This window comes from Panthera pardus, unplaced genomic scaffold, assembly GCF_024362965.1.
Source record: "Panthera pardus isolate Hobbes unplaced genomic scaffold, ASM2436296v1 HiC_scaffold_8, whole genome shotgun sequence".
NCBI classification, from domain to species: domain Eukaryota; kingdom Metazoa; phylum Chordata; class Mammalia; order Carnivora; family Felidae; genus Panthera; species Panthera pardus.
Genome location: NW_026527013.1, coordinates 45891068 through 45902589, shown reverse-complemented (window position 1 = coordinate 45902589; position 11522 = coordinate 45891068). Strand labels below are relative to the sequence as shown.

The following is an 11522-nucleotide window of genomic DNA, read 5'->3' as shown; positions in this document are numbered from 1 at the left end:
TCATCTCCGAAGAAGCAGGGAAGGAAGACTCAGCTCATTATAGTGTCATAGTATCAAAGCACAGATTGTTTGAACAAGAGCCCTATGTCCTCAAGGCCCTTGCTTCACTGATGACAGAAAGGAGGCCTGCAGAGCTGAAGACTGGCCAGAGTTCCTGTACACCACGCATACTTTCTGCACTGCAGTCCTGCTCACATGACATCTGTCTCCCTTGATCCTTCCACAATGCCTGACGTCAGAGGGAAAGCAAGAAATTCCACTTGTATGCTAATGAAACAAGTGTAAAAAGGAAACCTCAGTTACTGTGATCGCAATGAGAATACGCGGAACATTTCTGATTTTCTTCCTTCTTTCTCATCCAGGGTGTTCAATGATCAGCTCAGTTGACAATGCCACTGGCTCCCATTCTTTTAGTGGTGACAGTGCTCTTATACTTCCTGAAATGGAATGAGGCTATAGAATGGTTAAGAATACAGGCAGATAGACCCATGTTTGTTGCCAGCTCAGCCATGTACCTCTTGTATGAACTATAGAGTATGGATTGTGATTATGAACTAGAAGTCACGAATTAAAACCTTGCTAAACCTATTTTTTCTCTCTGTCTGTAAAATGAGTTTAAAAATCAGAACTTCTTTTCTTAAAAAAAAATTTTTTTAATGTTTATTTACTTTTGAAGGAGAGAGAGAGAGAGACAGAGCAAGAGCGGGGGAGGGGCAGAGAGAAGGAGACACAAAATCCAAAGCAGGCTCCAAGTCAGCACAGAGCCTGACGCGGGGCTCAACCCACAAACCGTGAGATCATGACCTGAGCCGAAGTTGGACGCTCAACCCACTGAGCCACCCAGGAGCCCCGGAACTTCTTTTCTCTTTAAGGCTGAATAATATCCCATTACACATATAATATCATATTTTGTTTATCCATTCATCTGTTGATGGGCACGTGGGCTGTTTCCATCTTTTGGCTATTAGGAATAGGGCTTATGTGAAGATGTCTGTATATGTATTTGAGTCTCTGTTTTCAATTCTTCAGAGTACATGACTAAGAGTAGAATTGATGTGTCTTACGGTGACTATTTTTAACTTTTTAAGGAACTTTTTAACTATTTTTCACAGCAGCTGTACCATTTTGCATTCACATTGGCAGTGCACAAGGGTTTCATTTTGTCCACATCCTTGCCAATGCTTCTTAATTTCTTTTATTATAGACATCATAGTAAATAGAAAGTGGAGTCTCACTGTGGTTTTGATTTGCATTTCCCTCATGACTAATTATGTTCAGCATCTTTTCAGGTGATTATTGGTGATAGGTATATGTTTTTTGGAGAAATTTATATCCACAGCCTTTGCCCATTTTTGAATTGGGCTGTTTGTTTTTATTGTTGAGTTGTAGGAGTTCTTTATATACCCTAGATAGCAAATCCTTATCAGATATGTGATTTGCAAATATTTTCTCCCAGACTGTAGGTTAGCTTTTTATTTTGCTGATAATGCCCTTTGATGCACAATTTTTTTTTAATTTTAATGGGGACAAGTTTATCTTTTTTTTCTCTTGCTACTTATGCTTTGGTGACATGTCTAAGAATATACTGCCAAATCTAAGTTTGTAAAGATTTAACATTTTTTTTCTAAAAGTTTTATGGTTTTAGCTCTTCTCTTTAGGTTATTGATATATTTTGAGGTAATCTTTGTATATGGTATGGGATAAGAGTCCAACTTTATCATCATGCATGTTGAAATCCATTTGTCTCAGCACCATCTATTGAAGATACAGCTCTACTTATTAAATAGACTAGGCACTATTGTCAAAAATTACCTGAGCAAAGACATATGGGTTTATTTCTGGACTCTCAATTTTATTCCATTGGGCTATATGTTAATCCCCGTGCTAGCACGAGAAGTGTTTTGATTATTATAGCTTTGTATCAGTGATTGATTTTAGAGATAATAAATGTGCCTACTGTCTGTATTTTGCTATCCCATCTCAGATTTGCTTCTTTGGATCTATGTAAATTAAAAACGTTAGTCAACCAAGTTTATAATATCTGCAGATTACTAGAGTTCTGGAACCTCCTTTAAGGAACACTTTGGATTTGGTGCACCTGTTTTTCTCTTTTTTTCTAATGGTATTTTTTGAAGTTTATTTATTTTTGAGGGAAAGAGTGGGGGAGGGGCAGAGAAAGAGAACCAAGCAGGCTCTGCGCTGTCATTGCTGAGCCCAATGTGGGGCTCGAACTCACTCACCATGAGATCATGACCTGAGCCAAACCAAGAGTTGAATACTTAACCAACTGAGCCACCCAGATGCCCCATGGTCTACCTGCTTTCTAACATATGACCTAGGTCAGTGATCTACTCTCTTATTCATTCTCTCAACAGAACTTTAGATAATTCATTAGGTAAAACAGAAGTGTTCAGGTTGAAGGGCACGGAAGTAAAGTCCCATGGGTCCAGTCTCTGCTGAATCTACATGTTCTAAAAGCTATTCAGGCAGAGGTGACACCATTTAAAAACTTTAAGCATCAAGGTATTTTTATTTAATTTTCCCATTATGTTTTGTATGATTGTAATTTTCTAAAAATGACACTCCATATAACGTAAGAATTATGCTAACTTAAAACCTACATTATTGTTGATTTCCCCCTTTATTACTAGCTTTAGAAAACCATGTTTGTCTATGTGTTTACAGATAGTTACAATCTAATGGTTTATATGCCACACAGTATTTTCAGTCTTTTACTGAAGCATCTCAAAAGAGTGAACAATTCGTGTTTGACTCTGCAGACAGTCGCACCACATGGATCACCTTGAGCATCATGTGTTAAAATCAGAGTACAAACCGCCTACCATGTAACCATGGATGCACTCAAATTCATCTTTCCTGAGGACATGCACTTTAAGTATTACTGATATACAAAATGACAAATCAGACCGTGGTTCACGCTACTGCACAACAGGACCAAAATTACAGTTGTTTGAAATAATGTTACGGTACGCTCCATAAATTCACTAAGGTGACCCAGGAGTGTTGATTTGAATTTACTTTAGCCTCACTTATTGTCACTTACCAGAGTAAACGAGAACTGATGGTTCTTCAAACACTAATAGTAAATTATAGTTATGGAGAACACAAATGCCTAATTACGTCTAGTCAAGGTCTATTTCCCTTTTATAGAGCTAACTGGTGGAAAACATTGTTTTAAATTTATGAATGAATATGCACAGGAATCTTAGTTCTCCTATTTACATAAACCTGATAGACAATTAATCTTCAGGAAAGTACCTAGAGAAGGTTTAGAAAATGCAAATCACAGCTAAAGTAAAACACATTCCCCAAATAGCAAATGATTTAAACAAAAAAATTCCACTTTTACTAGCCTTTATTAACTCACTAGTAAACACTCAAAACTGGTAACAGTTGAATGAGATTAGAAGGCATATGTGCAGTTGGGTTAAATAATAAATGAATTGATGTTGATTAATTCAACACTGGAGAGGGCATTTAAATATTTGGACCATGAACGATGTTCTATACAGTTTTATAAACTAACTTGAACTTTTCTTGAAATTTGTGCTGTTAGGTCAATAAAACTTAGGAAGATTTTGTCCACATGAATGAGGAATGAGAATTTTGGGGGGTAATAGGAATTTCACTTATCTTGGTTAATATGTTGAGTACTAAGTTATATATATTTATTAAAACTCACTTAATTGTATGGGAAAGACATAAATGAGTCCGTGAGAATGGGGCAGGAGCCTGATATTTTGAGATGGAGTTGTGCTGACTAGCAATGTTAGCATTAACTTTATATTGGACAAATCCTGTCTGTCTGAGAATTGAGGTTATACCCTTTACACCAATAAATACTTCACACTCAGAGGGTATTTTATGCACCCATGGTTAGGTGGAATCTCATAAAATTCTAAGTTTTAGAACAGTGTCCTTTACTTGGGCCATTCCATCTAGAGATAGACCTTAAGGCTACTTACAGAGGCGTCTTTCTGCATGTCATTGGGAACATACTATGATGCCATAGCTGTAGGTATTTTTCCAAGTAAAATAAAAGCTTGTTAAAGTGTTAGCACTTTGCATTTTTTTTCAAAAGCCATGCTTTTACTCTAGGTGCAATAAGGCCAACAAAGTCCTACAATTTCTGTACAGGAAAAGCACTCGCTAGCAATTCAGTCTGGTACTTCTGTCAATTTACCTTTCTTCTGCTTCTTCTGTACTTAGGCTTGGACTTGTAAGGATGAAGGAAGACATCAATAGTTGCCTTGGTTTCATAACTCAAATACTGGTAATAACAATTTAGAAGCATGATTTAGATTAAACTAAACTGGAATCAATAGCATTTGATATCTACCCAGAAGTAGTAAATGGAATTTAAACAAATGTCTACTTATTATGAGCTATTAATTTTCACAGTTACTCTTCAAGAGTTTGATTATTATTCACTGTTTTGTAGATTGTAGTTCCCATGAGAGCAGGGGATATGTCAATTTTTCCAAGTAGGTCTCAAATATAATTTGTTAACTGAGTGTGTCCGAGAAGTTAAGTAACTTACCTGAAGGTCATGGCATCACACGGACTTCCAAAGATGCTACCATATTAGTACCTATTAACTTTAGGTTTAATTTTAAAAGTAAAATGTTGACTTTGGCCCCATCAACTTTCCTTTTCTTTCCCTTCTTACATGTTTACATGCTTTCTCTTTCAGATCAAGGATTTGGGAAATTAGTTGTTGGTATGGGGCAAATTAGCCAAGGTTACTGAAAACAGGCTAATGCAGCAGACTTTTAGCTCTTAGCCAAAAAAGACTGGTCACAGAGGAAAAAGTTGTGATCAGAAAATAATAAAGAATTTCTAGAATAAAGGATCCATGAGGACAGAAAATAATTAAGATGAGCCACAATTATAGCCACATAGGAAGAAGGTCAGATTGAATGTGAATAGGAACCCAGAGAAAATATTACATATTTTAAGGACATTGTCTTTGAAGTCAGAACACATTATAATGGGTTCACATTATAATGCTGTCATTTCAAGTTAAGTGGTATAAGATTACTCAGTTGTCTTGTCTGTAAAGCATGGAGTATATACCTACCACTGTTTTAAAGATTAAGTAATATAATCTGTGTAAGGTAATTGTAGAGTGCCTGGCATATAGTAGGTGCTCAATAAATTAGTAATGATGCTTGGATCCATAAAGCCATAGGCAACTAACAACACAGGAGGAAGCAATGATTTTTAAAGAGATAGGTTAGTTTTGAGAGTCCCCATTTTGTATCTCTTAGCTTCTTAGGTGGTAGGTGTGCATACCTCACCTTAGGAAATTCATCTGATATATTCCTCACTGGTCTGTAGATCCTAAGAACTGTCAGGGTTCCCAAAGTACCCCCTACTCTACTGACCCACTCAGTCTTGCTACCCCAGAGTGCCTCCATGCTCTTTTTTAGCCCTATTAAAGAAGTCATTCCCTCATTGCAGGTAGGTTCTCAGCTAGGTGTTAGGTGTAAAGTTCTCATTAAAGTAAACTCAAAGATAGGAGTGTTTAATAATAATCATTCCTTCTAGCTTTGTTTTTTTTTTTATTTTAGAGGAAGTGAATTTATTTAAATGTCCTCATATATTTCAAGTGTGCTTTAGTGAAACAAAGTAGTGGTTTCCAGATAGCATATGGAAAGATTTTCATAAGGAAAGCTGAAGTCCTTTCTCTTATATTTACAGCTAACTAAGCATTAGTAACTTTTATTTCAAGGTGTTCTGAGAAAACAGCTGCACATATTTTTATTACTATCTTCTTTCCAAATTATTATGAAGTCTGAAATATTTGTGTTTTTTTCTTATACAGAGACAGCCAAATCTCCTGGTTAATTAGAAGTTAATTTCTTACTGCAAAGTTATCCTGTCTATGTAAGTCAAGGCTGAAGGAGACTTTAAAGAGTAAGTAATTCTCCTTTGGTGATGAGTTTACAATCTAACTTAACCTGATACTACTCTAGAACTAACTAACAGTATAACTGCTTAATTAGACATGCTAACTATCCATCTTGATCACTGTATGAAGTTGGCTGTATGGTCCAAGAGAAGAATTGTAGGTTTAAGCTGTGAGTCTTCAAGACTGGGTTAGGGTTCAGCCACTGGTCTGCAATACCATGGAGAGAGGCAAGAGACCTTTTCTAGGTAATTCTTTTTCTTCTCCATATTTTATGAATTGTCGCTCTGGAATTGTTGCTCTACGTGTGATTTGAGCAAATGCCCTGTATCTTGCAAGCAATTTGATTGTTGTGAAAACTGACCTACTTCATCTGCTTATTGTGTGTTGAAAATAGTTTCCCTATTGATAGCACATTTGTTCCCTGTACTTCCTAAGAATGCTTTAGAAGCATAATTGAATATGTCTTCGAGACAAAGGTAGTCTAATGTGTTTCCATTTCCTTTTCAAAAAGCTATTGTTTAAATGAAGAATTGTTTTCCCTTTTTAAGCTAATGTGGATAGTACATATCTGTGAACTGTTTGGTTGTCCGCATCAAATCATCATCCTAGAAGATGCAAAAGAAGCTTCTAAATCTGCCATGAGCAAATGACAATTTGCTTTAATATTTCTAGTTACTCTGCTGGGAAACGATTTTTCTTTTTCAAGTTTCCATAATACTTGGTTCAAACTTCTTTCATGAAATTTATTAATAGCTTACGTTTGTATTGAGGACCCTTGGCATTTATGGATTTGATGTAAGTGGTTTTGACTGTTTGCAGATGACCCTGATAGTCCATGACATGCTTTGATTTGAAATTTTGCTGAGGCATATATTCAAATTGAACACATAGACAAGCTGATGTGTGAGAACAAGTCATGTAACTAATGGGTAATTCTAGCTCACTGGATAAATAGTAATTCCTCTGCAGTAATTGAAACCTTTAGTACTTTGTGGAAAGTGGCCATAAATCAGAGAAAAATCTTCAATAAATTTTAAAAGGTCAATATGCATTCTGAGTACTTACAAAAAGAAAACCAAAATAAAACATAATTCCAGAGGAATACAGATATCTGTACAAACTAGCATTCACAAAGTGACTATTTCTGGTGGTAACATATCCATTCAGAATTACAAGGATTTATTTCAGGAATGGAAGGCATGATTCACTTTTAACACCAAGTGACTGATGAAGATGTCTACTTATTATATTATGTCTTATGTTATAATTGTTTGTAGGTCTTTCTTACCTTCTTCCCTGCTACCGTGCAAAAATAAGTAAATTGCAAAGTCATAGAAGACATTATTATTTCATTACCTAACATCTATCTCTTTTCTTCTTACTTTCTAAGAGAAGTCACAATTTTATTTCTTTGTCCTGTCCTCCACTAAAGATGCATATTCTTTGATATGGAGGTGGGGGCCAATGAATCACTGAATCTTCTAAGCCAATACCTGGCATTGCTGTTGCTATAGATTCTTAGTCTAGGACAGCTGTATTAAGTTGGCCCCACCGAAGAAAAAAGAATGGCTTACCTTCTAGAATTAGGCAAGAGTTTCACTGAATGTTTCTGTGTTCTTGCCTTCTTTCCCCACAGTTTCTTTCTTTCACTAGCTCCCCTGATCTCTCCCTCCTCATTCACATATTCACTCACTCATATTCATTCAAATACTAGATATCAGCAAAACAGTATATAATTATAGTTGTCTTAACAGTCACCTTGTAACCAAAAGAGGAACTTAACTTAGGGTGGATCTCATGTTGAGGATATCAGAATGAATAATACCAGAAGCTGTTGTTGCTGGATGTACTAGGGAGAACTTGGGCTCTGGGGCCTTGATCCAGCCCATCCCAAAGATGTTGTTGAAGGGTCTTGGTCTCCTGGCAAGAGGGAAGAGTTCAAGGATTGACCAGACACAGTAGTTGAGTGGGGCCAATAGGAAAGTGGATTAAAGTGAGAGTGCACTCTCAAGGTGTGAGTGCAGGTGAGAGAGAGAATGAGCGAGAGAGAGCACACTAGCAGCAGGCAGCATGCACAGGCCAGTGAGTGGTGTCCCTTAGGGTTTGAGTTTCTATCTTTTTTTGACAGCTATGAACTAGGGGTGGAAAATTCATTACTTGGGGCAGGAATTTCTTGGAAGAAGGATTTCTGTCCTTCCTTATTTGGTCAGGGGTTTCCAGTCATGGCACCCACCATCTTGGGCCTGTCTGGTTTGATCTGGCTTCTTGTGACTTGCTGCCAAGATAGGCCTCTGACTTAACCAGTAGCTGGCCATGACTTCCTCTTTTCTGGCTATCAGGTATTTTGTTAGAACCTAACTAAACCTACTCTAGGATGTTGTCTTTTGTGTCATAATTAAGTCATTTATTAAATCACACACAAAAAAACTACCCTCTCTCAAAAAGTCTAGTCATGTGAAATGATATATTCTTTGTCTTTTATAACTGTTTAAGCCCAAACAGTATATTCTCTTTCTAGCAGATAGAAGTTTCTTAACTGGTATTCTCACTAAAGGTAGAGAGTGTCATTTTCATCTTGGGTGCACTTGTAGTACTTAGAGCTGTGTTTTACACTAAAAAGCATTTGCATATAAAATATCTATAAATCTTGATGCAGGTGCATTAATTTCTATACGCATAAATTTACGTCTTCCACCAAGCCTATGACAAACTCACTCATTACTCCACTCCCACTACCTTATAATAATACTCCTGATCATTCCTCCAAAATATCCAGCACATTTTGAGTGGAGCAAAGCCCCACAAGGATAAGAAACTTAGCCAAAATTTAATTGCAAGTGGGAAAAATTTTTTCATTCAAATTGTTTCATCTATATGGTCACACTGAGCCATTGATTTTCATTGTGGCTTTGTGCATGCATACCCAAGAAACCTATAAATCTGTTCAGTTCAATTAAACAACTAATTATTTCACCAGAGAAAAAAACAGTAAACCACTTATTTGACTGGATTGGTCAGCTGGTTCAATGGAAATAGCAGTTATTCCTCAGGGGATAAAATTGACTGCCCATGTTTTCCCCTAATGATAAAGGAAAGCAGAGGATTTTACAAAATTGACTGAATCCACCAATTACTATGATGTTCTGGAGATGCAGCCTTATTTAACATTTCAACACCTGTGCCATGCTCCCAAGCATGGTAAAACTGAAACTTGGGGTTTTTTTGTTTTTTGTTTTTTAAGTTTCTAAAGAAGATGAGAAGGGAATAGATTTGAAGAGAACATTGATGAGACCTGTCCAGAGCTGGTGAGAAGATAGCTTCTTACACACTCATGAAATTGTAGAAGCAGATCTTGTTTTTATGAAGGACAGGACCATCCCCAGGTTTCTTTTCAGATAAGACCAAGGAAGACTTTACCTAGAGTAGCCTAAAAAGGACTAGTACAAAGCATAATTTAGGAGGAAATCTAGAAATCAAAGAAATAATGATAAACATCACACGTGTGGAGTGAGGTAAGATTACAAGTGGGAAAAAGAAACTTGATATCAGGAGGCAGAAAATAAGAAATTGGGACAAAGTTTTCAGGAAAGATTCTTTTGACATACGGCCATACCAAAGACCCATTTGTGTGGTGTTTTAAGATACATATGTGTTTTCTCCATTTATATCCTCATTACCCTTTTTCTAAAACTTTATTCTTATTAAAAGCCTTGCCTGCTTTAATTACTCTATTTAAGTGTTAACCATCTCTTCTCTCCTTCTCTGCCCTCTTTGATGAGGTATTCCTCTTTAGTTCCAAATCTAACCCTCTGTCTACCTGCTTATTTCATTCTTTTGCAAGGATTTCATACTCAGAAGTTTTTATAAGCCACATAAATAAACAAAATGACCTGGTGGAAGACACAAAGAGTTTGTGAAGATTATGGTGAAATAGATTGTATATAAAAATATATTTATATACACACACATATGCGTATAAAACTAATCAAATCTGAAGAGTTCTGTGCTGGCTGAATATGCACATCTGATGGCTACATTGGGCTCACTGATCAGTTAGTGACTTCACCTTTCTCAGATTTGAAGGTTACTCTCTCTCTCCTCCTTTCTCCTGCCTATAGAGCTCTTTGAAAAGTACATTCTTCCTTCAGTCACTACTCACAGAATATTTCACTTTCATGGCCATTTCTCCCCTTACCATTTTTCTTTCACAGCATCTTTTTTCTCTTCTTCTAATAGCGTCTTTTTTTTAAAACTGAAATATAGTTGGCATGCCATGTTATATTAGTTTCAGGTGTACGACGTAGAGCAGACATTTCTATACATACTGCTGTGCTCCCCACAATAAGTGCAGTCACTATCTGTTACCATATAATGTTACTACAATATTAATGACTGTATTTCCTACACTGTACTTTTCATGCCTGTGACTTATTTATTTTATAACTGGGAGTTTGTACTTTTTAATTCCCTTCACCTATTTTGATCATCACCCCCTACCCCACCCCAAACTTCTCCCTTCTCCCTTCTCCCTTCAACCACCAGTTTGTTCTGTGTATTATGATTATGTTTGGGGGGGTTATTTTTTATTTTTTTAATCTTTATTTATTTTGAGAGAGAAAGAAAGGACGAGTCAGGGAGGGGCAGAAAGAGAGAGAAAGAGCAAGAGTCCTGAGCAGGCTCCACACTGAGCTTGTGGCTCCACTCACTGTCTAATCTCACAACCCTGAGATCATGGCCTGAGCCAAAAATCAGGAGTCAGACACTCAACTGACTGAGCCATCCACGTACCACTTACTTTGTTTTTTTCAGATTCCACGTTTAACTAAAATGTGATCTTTGTCTCTGACTTATTTCACTTAGCATCATACCCTCTAGGTCCATTCATGTTGTTGTAAACTCTTTTTTTTGTGACTATTAAATATATATATGTATATATACATATAAAATCCATTTTATATATTTTATATTTCTATTTTAGGTATACCTTTTGCATATATTATGCATATATATGCATATATTTTTTGAATTAGCATGTTCATTTTCTTTGGGTAAATACTTAGTAATGGAATACTGGAATGTATAGTATTTTTATTTTTCATTTTTTGAGGAATCTCCATACTATTTTCTGCAATGGTTGTACCAGTTTGCATTTCCCACAGCAGTTCACAAGGGTTCCCTTTTCTCCATATCTTCACCAACATTTGTTATTTCTTGTCTTTTGGCTAGTAGCCATTCTCATAGTTGTAGGATGATATTATGGCTTTGATTTCACTTCCCTGATGATTAGAGATGTTGACCATCTTTTCATGTGACTGTTGGTCATCTGTAGGTCTTCTTTGGAAAAATGTTTATTGAGTTTCTCTGCCTGTTGTTATTATTATTATTTATTTTGGTGTTGAGCTGTATAAATTCTTTATATATTTTTTTTTTTCTGTTTTTTTTTTTTCCTGTTGAAAATGTTTATGAAATGATATCCTTTTGAAACTTGTGCACCTATAATTTTTCATATTTATAATTACTATAATCATTGCTTCAGTAGATATATTTGTACAGTATTTCTTGTCCTTGTACATATGAGAGCATCTTC

General features: G+C 36.1%; 1 long non-coding RNA gene across 1 annotated transcript in view; it reads left to right on the top strand.

Moving 5' to 3' along the window:
* Positions 1-5847: 5847 nt before the first annotated feature.
* Positions 5848-11522, top strand: part of LOC128775684 (uncharacterized) — a 268393-nt gene continuing 262718 nt past the window's right edge. Inside the window, exon 1 of the long non-coding RNA XR_008420614.1 lies at positions 5848-5940. This is a non-coding gene — a long non-coding RNA (uncharacterized LOC128775684). The remainder of the gene's footprint in view (positions 5941-11522) is intronic.